This window comes from Montipora foliosa, chromosome 6, assembly GCF_036669935.1.
Source record: "Montipora foliosa isolate CH-2021 chromosome 6, ASM3666993v2, whole genome shotgun sequence".
Classification (NCBI taxonomy): domain Eukaryota; kingdom Metazoa; phylum Cnidaria; class Anthozoa; order Scleractinia; family Acroporidae; genus Montipora; species Montipora foliosa.
Genome location: NC_090874.1, coordinates 16,928,674 through 16,935,774, shown reverse-complemented (window position 1 = coordinate 16,935,774; position 7,101 = coordinate 16,928,674). Strand labels below are relative to the sequence as shown.

Sequence of the window (7,101 nt, the reverse complement as noted above, 5' to 3'; positions counted from 1 at the left end):
TTTCTGTGAGTCAAGTCGAAAATACACATAATTTGGTACACAAAAAGGTGTGATTTCCATCCTTTCGCTTTTTAAAGTACGCTAGAGATATCCTGGAACCGATTTGGAAATAATTTGCCTTAAACACCTATATTTCGGTCAACACATGACATCTAAAGTACCCGCAACATGTACAAAATTAGCTGTTGTTTACGAATGAAAAACAGACACAACCTCTCCTTTAACTGCGACCGCATGCCATTTAAAGGGAACATCCACTTTCCGAAAAATCAATTCTTAGAAAACATTGTTAAACAAAGATACATTTTCATAGAGGTTCATTTGTAACATTACTGATCGCTTTCGGGCTAGTCTGCTTCCAGAGAAGGGATTGGTAACGCTTACTAGCAAGTGACGTGTCGGGTACAGGCTAATTCCATGTTCTTTGGAATGACTGACTGAGCACAATGATCAAAAGAAAGCACCCGATTGTGCTAAATCCTTTGCGAGATTTGTTTCACAATGAGATACAGAAGGCAACAAATTTGCACCGGCTACACATTATGACATTTATATGAAACGATCTACACAGTCTACCACAACTTTTCACTGAGAAAATAATATGATATCATATTTCTTGCTGTTGCGATGGTAGACCGTGCTTGGATGGTAGACCGTTGGTAAATGGAATAGGCGATATGTACAGGATTTCTAACTGTGTGAACTTTATTACAAATCGTCTGGTAATGTATTGGATTGATTAGAAAAGAAAGTACTAGTTGAATTGTGCTGTTTCCTCGAAGATACGATTTTCAACTGTAACGCCACCATCCCGGTTGACGTCACCAAGAAACACAATAAATGGTATTGTGTTACATAATACTAGCCATGTGTAGCTTTCGGAGCATCAGATCTGCAGTGCAAAATACTTTGCTCGCTTTAGTATTTGATACGGAGTCTTCTGTTAGCGATGATAAGTCCAAACAAACGAAAATCGATGCTACCGTATGTCAATAATTAATATCCTTTCGTGTTTGGTACAATGTGCTTTGCACTTCGCGTGCAAACTTCTTAAATGTTTCAGAGCTTATACGATAGTTAATGATTGTTTCTTTAGTTCCTGCTTTTCTACGTTGAAACGTTTGGAACCCTATAGGAGTCAAATCCGGACTGGCAAAATTATTGTAATCATTCAGACAAGAAGTTGCAAAAATAGTGGAGACACTTCACCTTCTTGGGCCGTTATTAATTTCCCTATTATCTCTCACACTGCAGCCCCCCTCCCCCCCTTATCAGTGTTGCTAGCAAGACAAAAAAATGTTGGGAACTTCAGCAGTTAACATTGAAAGGGGGAGAGGAAGTGGGAATGGTTTAAATTCTAGATACGGCGGGCATTGGAAGCTAGAAAAGGAGTTTTTTTATGAAAGTGTCTCAACAATTTTGCAACTTGTTGTCTGAGTTGGTTGTGACGGTATTGGCATACGGTCACCTTGTTTAGTGGAACGGGAAGGCGTCTATCGTTTGCGTTTAATATGGTGTTTCCAAAAAAAAGGGTTTAATTCTCTGATCTGCTGTGAATGGAAAATGGCCAACGATAAACTGGATTTTGGCAGGGTTTCGGTATGACATAATTTGAAGTCATTTCAGTGCTTTCTGTGAGTCAAGTCGAAAATACACATAATTTGGTACACAAAAAGGTGTGATTTCCATCCTTTCGCTTTTTAAAGTACGCTAGAGATATCCTGGAACCGATTTGGAAATAATTTGCCTTAAACACCTATATTTCGGTCAACACATGACATCTAAAGTACCCGCAACATGTACAAAATTAGCTGTTGTTTACGAATGAAAAACAGACACAACCTCTCCTTTAACTGCGACCGCATGCCATTTAAAGGGAACATCCACTTTCCGAAAAATCAATTCTTAGAAAACATTGTTAAACAAAGATACATTTTCATAGAGGTTCATTTGTAACATTACTGATCGCTTTCGGGCTAGTCTGCTTCCAGAGAAGGGATTGGTAACGCTTACTAGCAAGTGACGTGTCGGGTACAGGCTAATTCCATGTTCTTTGGAATGACTGACTGAGCACAATGATCAAAAGAAAGCACCCGATTGTGCTAAATCCTTTGCGAGATTTGTTTCACAATGAGATACAGAAGGCAACAAATTTGCACCGGCTACACATTATGACATTTATATGAAACGATCTACACAGTCTACCACAACTTTTCACTGAGAAAATAATATGATATCATATTTCTTGCTGTTGCGATGGTAGACCGTGCTTGGATGGTAGACCGTTGGTAAATGGAATAGGCGATATGTACAGGATTTCTAACTGTGTGAACTTTATTACAAATCGTCTGGTAATGTATTGGATTGATTAGAAAAGAAAGTACTAGTTGAATTGTGCTGTTTCCTCGAAGATACGATTTTCAACTGTAACGCCACCATCCCGGTTGACGTCACCAAGAAACACAATAAATGGTATTGTGTTACATAATACTAGCCATGTGTAGCTTTCGGAGCATCAGATCTGCAGTGCAAAATACTTTGCTCGCTTTAGTATTTGATACGGAGTCTTCTGTTAGCGATGATAAGTCCAAACAAACGAAAATCGATGCTACCGTATGTCAATAATTAATATCCTTTCGTGTTTGGTACAATGTGCTTTGCACTTCGCGTGCAAACTTCTTAAATGTTTCAGAGCTTATACGATAGTTAATGATTGTTTCTTTAGTTCCTGCTTTTCTACGTTGAAACGTTTGGAACCCTATAGGAGTCAAATCCGGACTGGCAAAATTATTGTAATCATTCAGACAAGAAGTTGCAAAAATAGTGGAGACACTTCACCTTCTTGGGCCGTTATTAATTTCCCTATTATCTCTCACACTGCAGCCCCCCTCCCCCCCTTATCAGTGTTGCTAGCAAGACAAAAAAATGTTGGGAACTTCAGCAGTTAACATTGAAAGGGGGAGAGGAAGTGGGAATGGTTTAAATTCTAGATACGGCGGGCATTGGAAGCTAGAAAAGGAGTTTTTTATGAAAGTGTCTCAACAATTTTGCAACTTGTTGTCTGAGTTGGTTGTGACGGTATTGGCATACGGTCACCTTGTTTAGTGGAACGGGAAGGCGTCTATCGTTTGCGTTTAATATGGTGTTTCCAAAAAAAAGGGTTTAATTCTCTGATCTGCTGTGAATGGAAAATGGCCAACGATAAACTGGATTTTGGCAGGGTTTCGGTATGACATAATTTGAAGTCATTTCAGTGCTTTCTGTGAGTCAAGTCGAAAATACACATAATTTGGTACACAAAAAGGTGTGATTTCCATCCTTTCGCTTTTTAAAGTACGCTAGAGATATCCTGGAACCGATTTGGAAATAATTTGCCTTAAACACCTATATTTCGGTCAACACATGACATCTAAAGTACCCGCAACATGTACAAAATTAGCTGTTGTTTACGAATGAAAAACAGACACAACCTCTCCTTTAACTGCGACCGCATGCCATTTAAAGGGAACATCCACTTTCCGAAAAATCAATTCTTAGAAAACATTGTTAAACAAAGATACATTTTCATAGAGGTTCATTTGTAACATTACTGATCGCTTTCGGGCTAGTCTGCTTCCAGAGAAGGGATTGGTAACGCTTACTAGCAAGTGACGTGTCGGGTACAGGCTAATTCCATGTTCTTTGGAATGACTGACTGAGCACAATGATCAAAAGAAAGCACCCGATTGTGCTAAATCCTTTGCGAGATTTGTTTCACAATGAGATACAGAAGGCAACAAATTTGCACCGGCTACACATTATGACATTTATATGAAACGATCTACACAGTCTACCACAACTTTTCACTGAGAAAATAATATGATATCATATTTCTTGCTGTTGCGATGGTAGACCGTGCTTGGATGGTAGACCGTTGGTAAATGGAATAGGCGATATGTACAGGATTTCTAACTGTGTGAACTTTATTACAAATCGTCTGGTAATGTATTGGATTGATTAGAAAAGAAAGTACTAGTTGAATTGTGCTGTTTCCTCGAAGATACGATTTTCAACTGTAACGCCACCATCCCGGTTGACGTCACCAAGAAACACAATAAATGGTATTGTGTTACATAATACTAGCCATGTGTAGCTTTCGGAGCATCAGATCTGCAGTGCAAAATACTTTGCTCGCTTTAGTATTTGATACGGAGTCTTCTGTTAGCGATGATAAGTCCAAACAAACGAAAATCGATGCTACCGTATGTCAATAATTAATATCCTTTCGTGTTTGGTACAATGTGCTTTGCACTTCGCGTGCAAACTTCTTAAATGTTTCAGAGCTTATACGATAGTTAATGATTGTTTCTTTAGTTCCTGCTTTTCTACGTTGAAACGTTTGGAACCCTATAGGAGTCAAATCCGGACTGGCAAAATTATTGTAATCATTCAGACAAGAAGTTGCAAAAATAGTGGAGACACTTCACCTTCTTGGGCCGTTATTAATTTCCCTATTATCTCTCACACTGCAGCCCCCCTCCCCCCCTTATCAGTGTTGCTAGCAAGACAAAAAAATGTTGGGAACTTCAGCAGTCAACATTGAAAGGGGGAGAGGGGAGAGGAAGTGGGAATGGTTTAAATTCTAGATACGGCAGGCATTGGAAGCTAGAAAAGGAGTTTTTTTATGAAAGTGTCTCAACAATTTTGCAACTTGTTGTAGCGATCTAAATAATTATACCAATCATATTGTTATGCAGTTGATATTTCAATTTCTCCCACCAAAACCTCACATTTTTTTTGATGAGTACTTAATCTAATTCATGACATTACACAAAAAGCCATCTTGAGGAATTGTTATATCTCAAAACTTTTGTTTTAAGGGACAATTTTTGGCATGATTGCTCCACTGTTTTAATTGGATATGGGAAATCTCACTAAATAGTGCTTTGAGTGCTTTATGCCCAGGCACCCTAAAAAAAAGAGCAAATTTATGAGTGAAATACAAAAGTAGTTTTGAGTTGTACCCTTCAAACACTAATTCAGACATCTATACGAAATTATAATAAAATTTAACAATAAATAATAAGTATCGCGATCTTCTTATACATGTAGTTTTGCCTATGCGCGAGCCGTCAATATTTCGTGGTGTTGCGGTCTCCCTTTCGCGGCCTGTGATTGGTTCTAATGTTGAAATTGACTTTGTTGCACTGAATTGGGTTGCTGACGTACACAAACAAATATGTTTCGCCGGTAGAGAGAAATTTCGATCAGGTGCGGGTTGATTAGTTTACAGTTTTATTTGTCCTTATAAATGATGGATCGCGATACAAAACTAATTGCGATTTTGAGACGGCAATACCACATTATATTGACGGCGTTGGGAGAAAATCTATTCCGTATTGGGCTCCGTCGCTTCATGACTCCACCCAATACGGAATATATTTTCTCCCAACTAGCCGTCAATATAATGTGGTATTGCCGTCTCAAAATCGCAATTTGTTTTTATTATTGATTTTATTACATGTACAAAGTGGTCAGTTTGTAAAGTTGGACACTTTGGGAGGTTGTCACAGGCTTCCAGATAAGTTTGTAAGACAGGGTGTCAACAAGGAATTCCAGTGGATCAAATTTCCACAGCTCCTACCATAACCATTATGTCGGGTCATGAAGCTGACCTTGTAGGGTTTTTATATGTTCATATTTTGTTTCAGGGCAATGCATTAGGTCTATGGCAGCTAAACAGGGCAGGTGGAGATTTTCTAAAAGGTAGGCAACCGTTATTTAAGGAAACTCTTGTATTTTTAAAAGTACCACGGAAACACTACATACACTGCACAGAGACCAATAAGATAAATTGTCTTGTGCACTCATTCGAATTGAGACTGTATGTTGATTTTGTGATGTCTATCAACATTAATGTTGATACATAATTATAGTACATGTCTAATAAATATCAAAAACTTGATCATTGTATGACACAATTCATCGTGTAACAGAATTCATTGTGGTATATGAGCTAAAGCACCGATCAACTCAAAACTTCCAAATTCCTCACTCCCCAGGCACAGAAGATAGTCAAATGCCCGTTTCAATTTGATCGGCGCATAATAGACCATGCTCTACAAAATTATGGAAACCGTACATGTCAGCTAAAAATATGAAGTTACAATAAAGTCGGTAAGAGTTCTCTCTATTTTGGGGGCGTTTTTAATAAAACATTATTATTCCATTCACGATTGTTGGATATGAAAAAATTACATCTTGATTAGCCAACTTGGGGGGCTTTGCACCTCGTTGGCTATCTGTCATATCTAATGCATGCTCATGGAATAATCAAATATCATGAAGGAAAATTCTTGTTCAAAACAATGGCAGTCACCCAGGTGGAAATCTTATAAAGATCTTACCAATATTCTTGTTAGGTTTCTTAACAAGATCTTATCTTATTACTTAACTAAGGGCGTGTTCAGTTGACCCTATTCTGGAACAAGAGCACTTGGAGTGATGATTTAAAACGGTATGTCTAGCGTTTTGAAGCAACAAGGATAATAAAGATATGTTTAAAATAGTATGTTAGCATTTGTTTGACAATTTTAATGTGAATCTCTGTAAAAACGAAGACTCTTCTATTCTATGTACTCCTCCTCCGGAATACGGTCAATCGAACGCACCCTAAGACTCTTGCAACAAACTTAAGGTCTTGTGAGATTCCTACAAGATTCTAACTTGTAAGATGCATGTTTCTTGCAATAATTCCTTTAGCTTTATCATTCAGTTTCACTTACACAGGACCTTATGAATGGCAAAGTGATTTGTTACATCATTCATTGAAATGAAATTATATAAATTGGTTCCAGGGCCTACATGTACCTCAACCACAAGATGCAGTCCTGAAGGAAATTGTTGATTGAAATTTATTTGGAGGAAATTTCCTGAGATGCAAGAAGCAGACAGTTCTGACTGCAAATTGTGATGCAATTGTGAATAATTATTGATGTCTTTGTGTCAAAACTTGGTGGGTAGAGGTTTCATTGCCATTCTGGATACACCTTGTGAACATTATTAGGGTCAAGTGAATTTGTTACAGACATCAGGTAATTAAGTCGAACACACTCACATTGA

The 7,101-nt window shown here is 38.0% G+C and overlaps 1 long non-coding RNA gene across 1 annotated transcript; it reads left to right on the top strand.

The window, feature by feature from the left end:
- Nucleotides 1-3,671: 3,671 nt before the first annotated feature.
- On the top strand, nucleotides 3,672-7,101 carry LOC138006864 (uncharacterized). Its single transcript, XR_011123944.1, has 3 exons — nucleotides 3,672-4,100; nucleotides 5,691-5,745; nucleotides 6,837-7,101. It is a non-coding gene; the product is annotated as an uncharacterized lncRNA (long non-coding RNA).